The sequence below is a fragment of the Erpetoichthys calabaricus genome, chromosome 7, assembly GCF_900747795.2.
Source record: "Erpetoichthys calabaricus chromosome 7, fErpCal1.3, whole genome shotgun sequence".
In the NCBI taxonomy this organism is placed as follows: Eukaryota; Metazoa; Chordata; class Cladistia; order Polypteriformes; family Polypteridae; genus Erpetoichthys; species Erpetoichthys calabaricus.
Genome location: NC_041400.2, coordinates 155,860,919 through 155,875,778, shown reverse-complemented (window position 1 = coordinate 155,875,778; position 14,860 = coordinate 155,860,919).

Below are 14,860 nucleotides of genomic sequence, written 5' to 3'. Positions count from 1 at the left end.
TCCAACAGTTACCTTCTACACAATCCTGCAGTTATTATAGTTAACATGCCCTAAAAGTCCAGGGATCGTGACAATTTCTGAAAGCCTGACGTATTCCTGTTTCTGTAAGCCCCGTTTTGAAATTATAAACCATGCAATCCCATCAGCCTGGGAGAGTTCACCGTGGCTTTTGACAGTCTCCTACAACGCTTACCAATAGAGTGCTGTAAATACTTCCAGGACAGTACTTGTACAAGAAGGATATACTGCTAGATAAAAATGGTGTCAATTTAAATCAGAAATATTTAACATTATTTTTGTTTAATTAAGTATTTTATTTGTGATTCCTTCCTTTACATTCTACCAGCTTTATTTTTATCTAAGCTTGGTCAATTCATTAGTGCATTCATGTCCTGAGCCCATGTAATTGAATTGTTACAGAGAACTACTTATAAAGAATTTGTGAAACTCAACGCAGGGACTTTGATATTTATCAAGAGTTACATCTAAATTATGAAACTAAACCCAAAGGAATGTTCCAGACACTTGACCAAACAGCTGTTTCAATAGGTACCCAAATCCTGGTTTATTCTAATTAAAGATGTTAAATTAATTTTAAAGCACAAAAATAGTCAAATCTGAAATTATATCTCTGTGACCTCCTCTTCCTCATGGAAGTCATGTGGTAATTTTTCTTTGAAGACAGAAAATGACAACAACAAAATTTATATCTATAGGATATTTTCATACAAAGTGCTATACCTGCTCAAAGTGCTTTACAAAATGTCAAAAATGTAGTTGACATGCAAAGAAAATTTGAATTAAGTTTAGATAAGAATAATAACGAATAAATAGCATACAAAAGATCAATAAATAATGCACATTTACATAAGAAAAATATACAGTTAAGAGAAATAGAGTCCTTAAAAATAGAATTGTTTTTTTTTTTTTAATTTCTAAATGACAGTCCGATGATAAGGTCAGATGGCCAGGGTGGACAGAAAATAAAAAAGAAAAGCTCCAGTTAAGCTGGAGTCAACAAAATCTGCAGGGGGTCCATACCGAAAGACCACTCAGCCTCTACTGGACTTTTTACCTAACATAAATATTTTTTTAAGTATTTCTTTATTGGTTCTTTTTAGGCTTCATCTTAGAGCGTTTAATACAGTGGGTGTTGCAGCAAATCAGCCGCATCTTTTTCAATAACGTAGTTTTTTTTTTTTTTTAAAAGAAAAGTCTAAAGCAAGTGGTATGCATTTCAGAAAGTCAAAACAATCATAAAGCAAAGCACACCCCACGTAAAGTACTTTTATCCAATCTCAGGTAATAAGGACTCGCATGACCTCTGACCTGTATACCTTCTAATTAGTGACATCATGGGTTATGACCTCTGGTTGCTCTGCATAAAAATGAGGCTAGCAACCGTATAAAAGCGAAGTCTGCACAAAAACAAAATGGCATCATGCTAAGACATTAAAATTAACACACTTCTTTAAGCACATTTCAAATACAATTTTAAAGAGACGAATCAGATTCAGCACATGTTAAAATCTTTCTGGCAAAACAAGAAAATCCACAATAGGTTCATAATAAACCAAGAAAAAAATGAAAAGGAAACCAAATCATAATCTGTACTGGCACTATAGCTCAAAAAGTATATTTTTTTTGTTACTCATTATTTGTAGTCATTGTATGCATTGTACATTTCCTTGAGAACTCATTGGCTGTTCATGTTCATAAACACAAGAGCTCACCCCCACAACTAAAGAGGCTTCTTATGATAAAATCAAAATATTTTGGTTTTGCCAGTTTTAAAGAGTTATAGAGCACTATGACTGAGTCACTGGTGGTGTCACGCTACACAACTGCTGGTAACAGGCACCTGCTGCCATTGTCTACAACCTGCTATGATTTTCTTAAGTTTACGTAAATGAAGGTTTTGACGGGAATGAGTAGTGTGACCCCAGCCTAAAGCTCCTCTGGACTGAAGTGTAATGTGTTTCATGGTTTTAGATATTCTAGCATTAAAATCTGAATTTGTCTTTTGGTTTAGTTTTTAGGATTTAATCTTTTTGGGCTCTGATTATCATGGTCCACTTTTTAAAGTTTTTAACTTCAGGACATTTTTAAGTATCGTTTTTTTGGATTTGGAGTTTAGTGATATAACTTTCCTGATTTGGGGTTTTGAGTTTTGTTATATGTGGTAATATAAAATACATTCATTTAATTGCATCATAAGACTCTCTCTACATTTTGGTTTTTTCAGCAGAACCAGCGCAGCTTGCCAATGAAATGCATTGTCTCTACCATTGTTCAAAGGAGGTGAAAAGGCTGTTGTTAACCGCACAGCACAACGTAAAAGAATATGTCACCCAAAAATGATATGTCATTTACCCCAAGTAGTTTGCTCATGATGGCCAAGAAAAAATTTTAATCTCATACTTTCAAGGAAAAATGGACATTCTGACCAATTGGGACCCAATATTGATCAACACTGGGCAACAGTAAACAATATCAGAAACAACCATGAAAAACTCTCATGTTACTCATGTCTAATAACCCAAATATTTACATTATCCAGTCATATGCTCACAAGGTGCACAGTTCAAGTATTTTTTGCTAAAACACTGTAAAATAAATAACTTCCTATAATAAAAGTAGTGTAGAAGCAGGAAGCCCTTTCACACGGGGACGTGCTTTTGGATTGAAAACAGAACTTTTGATTATTGAATGAGGGAGAGAAGTGGGTCTTATACGTATAAAGTAAAGAAAAAATACAATTTGTGAGCATACAACTGGATGACTTGATATGTGGATTACTGGACACAAGTAATGCAAGATTTTTTCATTGATGTTTTTGATATTATTTGCTGTTAACCAGTGTTGGTCACTATTGGGTCCTGTTCAATCACAATTTTTTGTTATGTTGTTTCTTCACAAAAATAGGATTACAATTTTTCTCAGTCACTTCCAGAAACATCATAGGGTAAGTAACATAAAAAATATATAATTTTTGGGCGGACAAGTCTTTTAAGCATCAGGTAATTTAGCTGATTTTTTTATTAGAATATAAACTTGTGAAAACGTTCAGCCATTGTAATATTTATAGTTTTCCAAACAACATATCTTTTGTCTTCAGTTGCCACAACCAATTGTGAGTTTTCCATTATGTGATTTACACAAGTGTGCACCTTTTTATCTTCTTATATAATACGCTACCGTGGCTGTCCATTTGTCTGTTCAGGATTTTAAATTGCCTGTAGCTTGAAAACCGTTTGAACTATTGACCTGAAATTTGGTACACATATACTACATGACATCTACTATCCACTTTCGGGATGATGATTGACCCCCAAAGTAATTCCTCTTTTTATTTTTACTTTATTTTATTGTAGAATCAACTCTCAGCAGCGTGCAGCATGAAGGCTGTGTGACGCATGTGTACGACCGCCATTCTCATCCCTACCACCTTCACTTCCCCTACGTCTTCATATCTTAAATCATTCTTGAGGCAGATTGAAGACTTAAGTGTGAGCTTAAGTGAAAAATTAAAGAAAATGTATTATGAAATTCACACAAACACTGATTTAATCAGTTTTAACGTGAAAAGATTCCGACGAAAGTACTGAAGAAGCAGGCGGTAGGGCGGAGAAAAGTAGAGCTGCTCAGGAAGCAGCAAGCGCATCAACCTCTGAGCAAACGAATGTTAAATGTACAGAGAAAGAGTATGAAACTATGAATGCTCAAGCCAAGTGTATTCAGTTCATCGTTACTGGTATTGCATAATAGAAACTCTTTTTGTTGGCGAGTACCACACATACATAACGTAAGAAAAATATTTGACCGAACATTTCAATGAACTGTATTTCTGCAGAGTTTTAAGCTTTTTGTCTATGCTATTAAAATGTATTATTTTTATTTCACATGTGGTAATAAGATATTGAGAGCATAATCATGTCCAATAGGATTTGTTAGTAGTTCTTTGATATTATGCACCCAAAATCTGGAATACTGTACTGACTGAAATTCACTGGGCTAGTACTATGGATCATTTTTAAAAACTGCTAGAAACCTATTATTTTAATGTGTCTTTTTCGTAGCTACATTTTAGTTTTATTTCCTGAGAGACTATATGGACATAGAATTATTATATTCTTCAAGGTTCCACAATCTATACTAATCTCTATTATTCTCTGCTGTCTTTTCCGTTTCTACTGTGGTGGTGATCTGCACTACCACAACCTGATCAAGGCACAATGCAACCCCCTGTGTTGATGGATTGAAGGTGGGTGTCGCAGCTGTCCACAAGACCAACATCATCAAATTACTATCATGTGAAGCCTGAAAACAAAGAGGACTGAATTATGACCATACGAGGGGCAGTCTTTTTGGCCTTGGAACCCCTGCAGATTTTGTTTTTTTTTTCTCCTGCCTAACTAGAGTTTTTTTTGTTTTTCCCAGCCATCTGACCTTACCTTTTTCCTTTGTTACTTATTCTTTAATATTATTGCCTAATCTTTTTTGTTTTTCATTTCATATAACAATCTTTTTGTCATCTTGTAAAGCACTTTGAGCTTCATCATTTGTATGAAAATGTGATAAATAAATAAATGTTATTAGTTTTACAATTTTTTGTAAAGAAGAAAAGCTTCTTATGCTTTGTAAAGATTTTTCGGAAATAAAAATGTTGCTCTATGCTCTCTCTTCATTATCATTTGAGCTTTGCCATATACACAAGAATTATGTTCACATTTGAAACACATTTAACATCAAGGTAAATGTCTCTACTTTTAGCAAAGCCTTCTTATTGAATGTAAATTAAAGTTATTTCAGTGACATAGCACCAGGAAAGATGGTTCAAATTCCAGTCTTCTCCCTGTATGTATAAGCATATATCATACTAGGATGTTGTACCGTGTTAGACATACTGGATGTTATGAGAAGTTATGCAAAATGACACCTTTTATTGGCTAACTAGAAAGATTACAATATGCAAGGTACAGAGTATATAAAAAAGAAAAGGCAATTTGAAAATTACATGGTAACCATAACAGCCAGAAACTGATGCAATACAACATGTTCACGATGACTGATGGGTAGTCTGAACACACATAGTGCAGCACTCTGCAGTTAATCTAGTTGAAGCCAAGATCAAATGAACATGGATGCTCTGCTGCTGGGTTGCACAGTTGTTGAACAACAAAATGTAGTGAGATTTCTTTGGGCAGAGAGAGTTAAACCTGCTGAAATTCACCAAAGAATGATGGCTCAGTAAGGAAGTGAAAACAGCATGACTCAATGAAAAGTTTATGAATGGGTAGAAAGATGGCACACAAGTCCACATGGACATGGCAAATGTCTTCATTAGAGATGACCAACAAATTACATTGTTCGCTGTTGCTGCACATTTGGATGTGAATCCACTTCCTTAATTTAAATGCTTATTCTAAAATGTTATTGATTAGATCCTGCCAGGTTTTTAAAAACATTCTGCACAGATCCTCTGAGAGAATCTGATTTTTTCCAGTTTCAAATAGTATATAACATCAGTTACCCACTGACTTAAAAGAGGAGAGTTATGAGTCTTCCAGCAGCAAGACAAGTCTACGTGCCAATAGTGAAGTAAAGGCAATTACAGTTTGTTTGTCCTTCTCTACTTTAAGACCATCTGGGAGTACACCAAACACAGCTGTCAATGGGTTAGGAGGGATTGTGACACCAAGGCTGTTAAAAAGGCATTTAAAGATTTTGTTCCAGAATGATGTTAATTTGGCGCAGGCCCAAAACATGTGACCCAGTGAGGCTGGAACTTGATTGCAACGTTCGCAGGTTTGATCTTGCCCTGGAAACATTTTGGACAATTTTATACGAGACAGATGTGCTTGATATATAATTTTGAGTTGAATAATTGTATGCTTTGCACATATGGTGCTCGAGTGAATTCTGTGCATGGCTGCCTTCCACTCCTTTTCTGAAATGTTGAGTGAGAGATCGTTTTCCCACTGTACTCTGGGATCTTTGAAAGAGATCGACTTTAAAATGTTTTTGTATAATACAGAAATGCTGTCTGAGTCCTTAAGACTGATCAGTGTTTTTACCGGAATAGAAGTAGGTGAGAGTTGAGGAAAATTGGGCAGATTTTGTTTAGCAAAGTTTCTAATTTGGAGGTGTCTGGTTTAATGTTTGCTTAAAATAATCTGTTCTGCTATCTGCTTGTGGGTACTGTCCAGATGTGAATTCTGCTTTCATTTTAATAGTACTCTTAATTCTTTATTTAAAAGTGCTTCCTTGATCAGCTAAAGTTAAAATGATCAACTCCATGATAGGAAATTACACTTTCAAATTCACTTCCATGGACTTTTTAACATATAGTATAAGCATCAGTAAGCTGAATATTATTAAATTGTATCACAACTTTATGATGATTCTTTTTTGAAAGTGATATTCACTGTTGTGGGCAGATGTGATTTAGGATGAGCCAGTTGACACACAAGACACAGTGTGCACGACTAGTTGATATTTCAATAAAGATCCAGACATTATAAAAAATTCCTTATTTGCTTGTAAATAAACCATACTTTATATATGCATATGGAAACTCAAGTGCGTAATTTCAGATCAGGTTCAGATTTACTGTCATCTGTGAAAGTGAAATGAAATTCTTATTTGCATGTTACCCTCAGACCAGTTTAGTTCAATATCAATATCAAAGAATTAATATAATCCTGACATAGAAGAATAAAAGAGAAGGGGTTATGGAATTGTCAATATGAGTGACTATTGAGTAATTTTGTGATGTGGATGAAGAATGTCCCTGCGTCTGATAACGTGAGTGCTACTGGTATTCAACCATTTGTAAAGGAGAGAGAAAAGAGACATGCGTGGGATGGCTGAGTCTTTAATAATACTGATGTTGACCTGAACAGAAGGTAACTGTATGCCAGAAATACTTGTGCCAACATTGCCACCCTCTGCTGGGCTTGCTGTGTTGAAGTAAGTAGGTACCATACCTGTATGTAATGCATTAATGAAGTAACTGGTTATTTTCAGTAATCAGGAATCTCTAAAAAGGTTTATATATATATATATATATATTATCAGTATGCTCCTGCTGGAGTATGTGAATTTCCCCTTGGGATTAATAAAGTATCTATCTATCTATCTATCTATCTATCTATCTATCTATCTATCTATCTATCTATCTATCTATCTATCTATCTATCTATCTATCTATCTATCCATCCATTATCCAACCCGCTGAATCCGAACACAGGGTCACGGGGGTCTGCTGGAGCCAATCCCAGCCAACACAGGGCACAAGGCAGGAACCAATCCCAGGCAGGGTGCCACCCCCACCGCAGGACACACACAAACACACACTAGGGCCAATTTAGAATCACCAATCCACCTAACCTGTATGTCTTTGGACTGTGGGAGGAAACCGGAGCGCCCGGAGGAAACCCACGCAGACACGGGGAGAACATGCAAACTCCACGCAGGGAGGACCCAGGAAGCGAACCCAGGTCCCCAGGTCTCCCAACTGCGAGGCAGCAGCGCTACCCACTGCGCCACCGTGCCACCATCTATCTATCTATCTATCTATCTATCTATCTATCTATCTATCTATCTATCTATCTATCTATCTATCTATCTATCTATCTATGCCAGACTTGAATGGCTTTTCTTCTTTATTTACTGTTTTTTTAACTGTGATAGTAATGGCACTATAGCACTATGCCCTAACTTTAGCCACTGTATAAGGTTTAAATATTTTCTGTCATATGGCATATAAATAAATGATATGTTTCCTCCATGTTCTCTCTGTGCTAGTTTTATTTCAAGTACATGTGAATGTGATATGTGATATAAATGGTCCGTCGTGAGTGAATGAGTCAGTGCATACTCTGCTCAACTGGACCCTCATCCTGGTTGGGTTCTTGCAATGTCTCCAAAGTTATTTAGATCTTCCCTTAAATAATCTCACAGAAAATGCCAGAAGCAGTTTAAGAATTAGATAACCATGCAAAGTCAGTAATTCAGAAGTAGACTATAACTGATGCTGTGTTCTATTTACTTCAGAAGTCGGATGTCGGAGCTGGGAATGACATCGCATCTGAGATGTTCCAGTAAAACATTTGGAAAACCAATATGGATGTGTCCAGGAGAACCTTTGTTGTACTTGTTCCATTAGAATAAATAGCAGTTCATAACAACACATTACGTGGTATTTTACTCATTCAAGCACCATATCAACATGTCCAGAGATAAAAGTTGGACAGTACTGTGTGAACGACTGATTTAATGGGACACAGATAGACAGAAGTGCTAATAAACAGTAAATTCTCTCACTAAAGTTTGCAATGTACTTCGCCATTTTGGACTTTCATCATGAAGTGAAATTGGACAAACTTGAACTTGACAGACCTGCCCCAAGTTTCCAAGTTGGTAATCTCTACTAGTGGGTTCACCACCCTAAAACTTGCCCAGATTGCTGACATACTAGCTAGAAATTGCAGATTTCCTGCAATTATGCCACTTTATTTCTCTTCCAAAAGATCATGGACTATACTGACGGGGCTCAGCTCCTTCAAATAGTCCCAGTTTGTCCACACAGGGAGCTCTTCATTTGCCACTATCCGTTTATGTTTTCTTTTCTGATCTCATCTCATTTATTGTTTTTGGTTTACATTGTCCCCCATATCTTTCTGCAGTTTCAATAAAGTTCTATACAGTAATAGGAATTGATTTGCACAAATTAAAACTTTTGACGACAAAATAAAATACATTCATGCTGAAAATAGTAAGTAAAAGGAAAACAGCAAGATTTAAAATAGAATTAAGCTTAAAGTGTTTTGTTTTTGTAAACGGAACACAATGCTGTTCACATGGGTGGTCTTGCCAGGTGTTCTCTTCATGTCCATTTCCAAGCATTGTAGATTTCCCATTCTCTAATAATGAGTTACCTATACCACTCGATCAGAGATTCAAAGCTCTGCTACTGGAGGCTTTCAGCACTTCTCCACTATTACTCTACCAAGAAAACCAGACTAGAATTTCATTAAAGTACTGAAGGTTGTGAGTAGGAAATCCAAAATATGGTCTTTTCTAGTGCTGAGAGTACAAAAGCACCAACCAGAAGCAGAATCAGTTGGCTTTCGAATTCGGTTGGCGATCATATTAAAAGATGAATTGCTTATTGGAAGTTAACTTGCGGTGTCACACAAAACCTGTTTTTCTATCAGGTTTTCGAGTGTTTCATGAAGTTTGTGAGATCCAGGGTGATTTCAGAACGACAGAATGATTCTTAAAAATAATAGGGACTTCCATTTTATATTTACTGTAGATTTTTCTTGCTAGTTATTTTCTGTAAAATTTGTGTTTTTGTGTAGGTGTATGTTTGTGTGCATAATTTGAAGATTGCACCTCTATCTCTATTTGCTTGCACCATTTCGGTGACACTAACATTTGTGATCATAAAGGTAGTTTATCTTACTTTCTCTTTGCAAGCAATTAGTGTTTGCTGATTAATTACTACTCATTACAAAGTCTTCTTTATATTTTTTGTACCTTTTAGTGTGTACTGACTTAAACTTTATATCCACCTTGTACTTTTAAACATCGCATATATAAAACCTCCCCCATGCTAATGTAATCAGAATTGGATGTACTTTGTAATCTATCCTAGTCGTGGGAATGGTGCATTGAGTTTTTTACTCCAAAGATTTGTAAGCAAGAAGCTTTAAATACTTCACATTGGATTTTCAAAGTCATTGTAACATTATGCAAAGAATGTTTTTCTTTCTTTTTGTACAGCTGCTGCCTTATCAGACAAATGAAATAAAGTATCACAGATTGATCAGCAGCATATGTTGTCTGCAAGATTTACTAACTAAATACTGCACATAAGATTTTATCTATCAGTACAAAATGATACCATGCAAGTCACAGCTGGCGAATGAGCCTCTATATGCCTGTTGAGCAGAAAAGAATGATGAACATGCCAGGTGGTATATTTGCAGGGATTTTCTGAGAAATATTTTTGCTGGTATTGACAAAGGTCCTCAATTGACATAACATCCTTCATATCAAGAATAGGATTTAATAAAGAGACTTGGTGGTGTAGGTATGTCAGAATGAAGGATTGTTCTTGGTTATATACTTCAGTTGAATACAGGTTTTAGACCAGGTTCATCCAACCTGGATGAGGAAATATAAATAATCAGGGCATAATTCAAGCACAGTCCAGGAAATGAGAGACACCAGTGGTAACCACTGCCCAAAACACATGCAAACCATCTTGTTAAATTAATGGTTTAGTTAAAACAAAGAATTCAAGGAGTAACAAGTAGCTACAGTAACTCCAAAGCTTCAAGGCTGGCATTTAATATTTTAGTAATGACACCTGAGGGCCCTTAGGGTAAATCTCCATCTACTATAATATGAAGTAAAATTAAAAAAAATAATAAATAAAAAACAAATTAAAAAATCAAGCCCATGCTGACAAAGAAAATATTGAGACTTTTGTGTTTGAAATGGAGAAAAAAGGTAAGATGTTTGAATAAGATATGGGGAATAGTCGAAAAGAATGAAGACCCATGGCAGGTTGTTGATAGGCGTGATCATTTGTAGGTTTGGAAAAAGTTCATTGTAAGGCTAAACTGGCTTTTGACCCAACTGAGAAAGATATCAGCATTGGTTTGTTATCACATTATTTTATTTACGTATATATCTGGGTGTCCAACAGGGGACACATCAGGGTATTCTGTTGCGCTGCTGTGGCTGCAGGTTTTCATTCTAACCCTTTTCTTAATTAGTGGCCAGTTTTTGTTGTTGTCTTTTTTTCCCTTCATTGTAATTGACATGTTTTTTTTTAATATTCAGTCCTCTGAATTGCTTCATTTTTTTCTTAAACTGCCCCCAAACAGAAATGAGATGTGAAGTGAGCTAACAGATGACCAGCTAAGTTGGGGCATCAAACTCCAACAAAATTTACTCCAGCCAGTTTCTTATTAATAAGCAGATTCTTATTACACTGGTCTACAAAAAAATATTTTTTGTTTGCTTCTGGGAACTTCAGAGCAGTTCTTTATTAAGTTTTTTTACACTGATTCCATATATGAAATCGGAATTAAGCTAGCACATCAGGTTTTTGAAATACACATCATTGATGTTTTGACACTTTTGAATATCAATATTATATATCAACATGATATCTGGAGTTTGGACTATGTCCCACCAAAATTGTTTTGATGTGTTTATTCTGAAAACAAACCAGAAGACAATACCAGAGACACATTAAATCATATTTACAGTATGTCAATTTACCTCAATATAAAAGTGAGGTCAGCGTGCCCAAAAATGTTGGAGGCACTCGCTTTTGCACTTGTACTGCACATCCGTCTCTCTTTGCAAGAACCAACAGTATTCACCCATCATGCTCGTAGTGAATTTTTCCCGATATCAGTTTTCCATCACCTTTATATCTTGATGAAATCTTTCCCCATTCTCATCTCTGACATTGCTTAGATTTGGTGGAAAAAAGTCGAGATGAGAATGTAAAAAATGAGTCTTCAGTGACATTCTGGCTCCCGTAAGCTGATATACTTTCAGCATTTTCTCCACAAGCTCAGTATCTCCACAAGCTCTGCTCTGTGACTGTCAAGAAAATTCTGGACAACCTGCATGAATGAGGTTGTTGATTCAGTTGGCTTCAGTTTCCTTTTGAACTCATCGTCAAGCATCAGTTCACGTATTTCAGGGCCAACAAAAACACCTTCCTTAATTTTGGCTTCACTTTTCTTGAGACCAAACTTATTTCTTAAATGCTGAAACGCATCGCCTTTACTGCCCAGTCACCCTAGTTGTCCAAGACCTGGAACATCATAACTAAAAAATGGGATGTGCTGGATTAAAATGGTTTTCAGATTTGGAGACAGCAAGTGAAATTTGTTAAAGTACAGATGAAAGAATCCCAGTAGCAAAATACTTGTTGACCAGTGATTAATTAAACCAGTTATTTAACTCCATGGCTTGTTGGCGCTCTCATTCTGCCATAGCAGACATTTCCAAAACTGTTTTGCTGACCTGAACAAATCAACATTACTGAGACCTTCACCTTTTCTTATTTTCAGATATTGTATGATGGACACAGTACCATTATTGCTTGGCTGCTAATTAAGGGAAAAAAAGAAACAATTAAAGGGTCTGAGTCTTAAATAGCAAGTCAAATAAAATTAAGGCAGAAGTTAATTAGCAATAAAAACTGGACACTGATTAAAAAAATGGATAGAATGAAAACCTGCAGTTACTGCGGCTCTCAGGGATCAGAGTCAGACACCCCAATGTATGTGAACATTCACACAAGATACAGGCATAAATGTCTGTAAAGATTAAAATTTTATGGATGAACTTTTTATAAAATTTGCAGTAGCATTAGAAATGAAATAAATGGAGATAGCTGAGAATTTTTTGTATTCAAAACACATACTGTACAACGTTGCAGGTTACCTTCAGATTATGCAATAGTACCATTTACTCTACCTCCCTGAATCTGAACTTCAGTTTGCTAGGCATATTAATATTCAATAAAAGGCTGAATGGGTATGAAAGAGCAGCTGAATTTTATATTGGTGGAAAACCCTACTGGTCATAAAGAACTGCCCCAATGAAGCTAACTGTATTCAACAGCCCCAACTACCACCAGGTCCAATAGACTGGTTCTAAAGTGAGTGACGGAGTGAGGTGAGTGAAGGAGAGAGTGAGGGAGGGCTGTCCTGTTTCTTGATTCTTGTTTACAAAGCATCTATTTATATAAATTAAACAGCAGAGAAAACAAACTTATTAACTGGACGATTACTGACATTGAAAGAACTGCATTGAGTTTAATGTTCCTTATGGATGACTTCTGTCCCTGTGTGTGAAGACTACTGATACCTTATTTCTGTCTTAAAAGCTGGCCTGTTTTCACAAGAGGGCACGGTATCAGATAGCACCATATCCTGCAAAGGAGCTGCTTCTTCATTCCATTGCCATCTGTTGTTGTCTTTTTATTGTAACTTATTTACTTGTGCAAGCTGTAGAATAAAACAGAGGGTGCAAGGTACTAAGAAAAATGTGAGAGTACAATATTGAGAGGTTGATTAATAATAACACCAAAATTCTCCCACACAAAAATATTAGTGCACTTTATTGATTTAAATATGATTAATCTGTTTTTGAAATTCTAGTTTCACTACCAAAAACCATTTCCATGAGAGAACTGATTCAGTAAAAAAAAAAAGCTTTGAAGAAAAGTGTTGATTTTTTTTTTTTTAATAAGTTACATTTGATTTATGGCAAAAGTATTTTACTTGCTCAGAATATTACTTGAAAAAATAGCATCCTTCCCTGTTCTTAAAATTAGTTGAGGTGGAAACAACCCAAAATCAGGTATTTGCAACACATGCTTTGCTCTCAATCAGTATTTTTGTTCTCTTTTCTTATTACTTCAGAATAGCCAGAACATTTAGAACGTTAGAACGGTGATTTTTTATTTATTGTATTGTAAGAAAGTCTTTATTTAACTGGTTCTTAAGAAATATGCAGGGTTGGGTTTATCCATCATTGTCTTGACCAGGTAACACGTAAGCAAACAGTGAAAGAACACACAGTCTTCCTTTATTAATAAAGGACCAGCGCTCAAACAGAGGGGTGTTATTGTGCAAAGTGGAGTGAGTCCATGTTAGCAGACATCTTCTGATCATTCCACTGTGAAAGGCCTTCAGAGAATTATAAGAGGACAAAACTACCACTTGACTACTTTTTAATGCAATAATTATATTTAAAACAAGTATATGTGTAGTTTATAATTTTAAGTCTAAATAACGCATTTCAAAAATATTTCAGTTTTTAAATAAAAATGAGAATGAGAATGCACAATTTGGCACCCTCAGATCTATAGAGAACGTCTAACATTTTTGCAAAGCAGTGTAATTATGATTCACTTTTAACATGACAATCATAAGTAGGACTGTTTATTCACCTATTGCTGTGCTGCACTGCCTGATAAGTGAAAATGGCAGCCACAATCAGAATCGCTACACAGCAGAGACAGAGAACACTGAAGACTTACTGAGGTGGTGGACTGCTGTGGGATATTTTCAAGAAGCCATCTTGAACAGAAGGACTGTAACACAAGGAGAAATTCCTTATTTTATAATGATAGAGGGTTTTCAATACAGCACTGACACGGAATAGCTTCAGTTTATCATATGAAAAAAGAAACTTCCCATAATTATCAATTCAGAATGGAAATTCTAATACATGTTGAAATTTTAAGATATTTACATGCATTCTTGAGATATTTGCATTTATTCTCAAATCTGCTGAATCTATGGTGGGATCATTTGGTGGCCAGAATTTTTATTGGTAGCACTGGGTATAGACAACCAAATAACCCTGGACAATGGTCCTTATTTAGAATAGGCAGAGAACCTAACATGCACATATTTGAGGATAATGGGAGATAAACAAGAGTAGCATGAGGAAAGTCAATGCATACTTGAGAAGAACTTGAAAACTGCACACAGACAATGGCAGGAAGTGGAACCCAAAATTCTACATCTGTGGGGTAATAGCACTAACCATTGTACCACCATTAGACTATAGCCTTTAACTGTTATCTACTATTTAAAGAAACATGCCAATCATGCTAGAGACTCTTTGTTGCACTAAGTTCTTTAAGTTTTTTAAGTTTTAAGTTTGTTTTCATTGTCTTAGATTGTCTCTCCTTCCCCAAAAGAATCAAAATGAATCCCTTTGTTATTTTCTTTATTTAAAAAGGAATGCTTCATTTTTTGTCATGAAGAACAAGGTGTGAAATACACAGCACAGCAACCCTCTG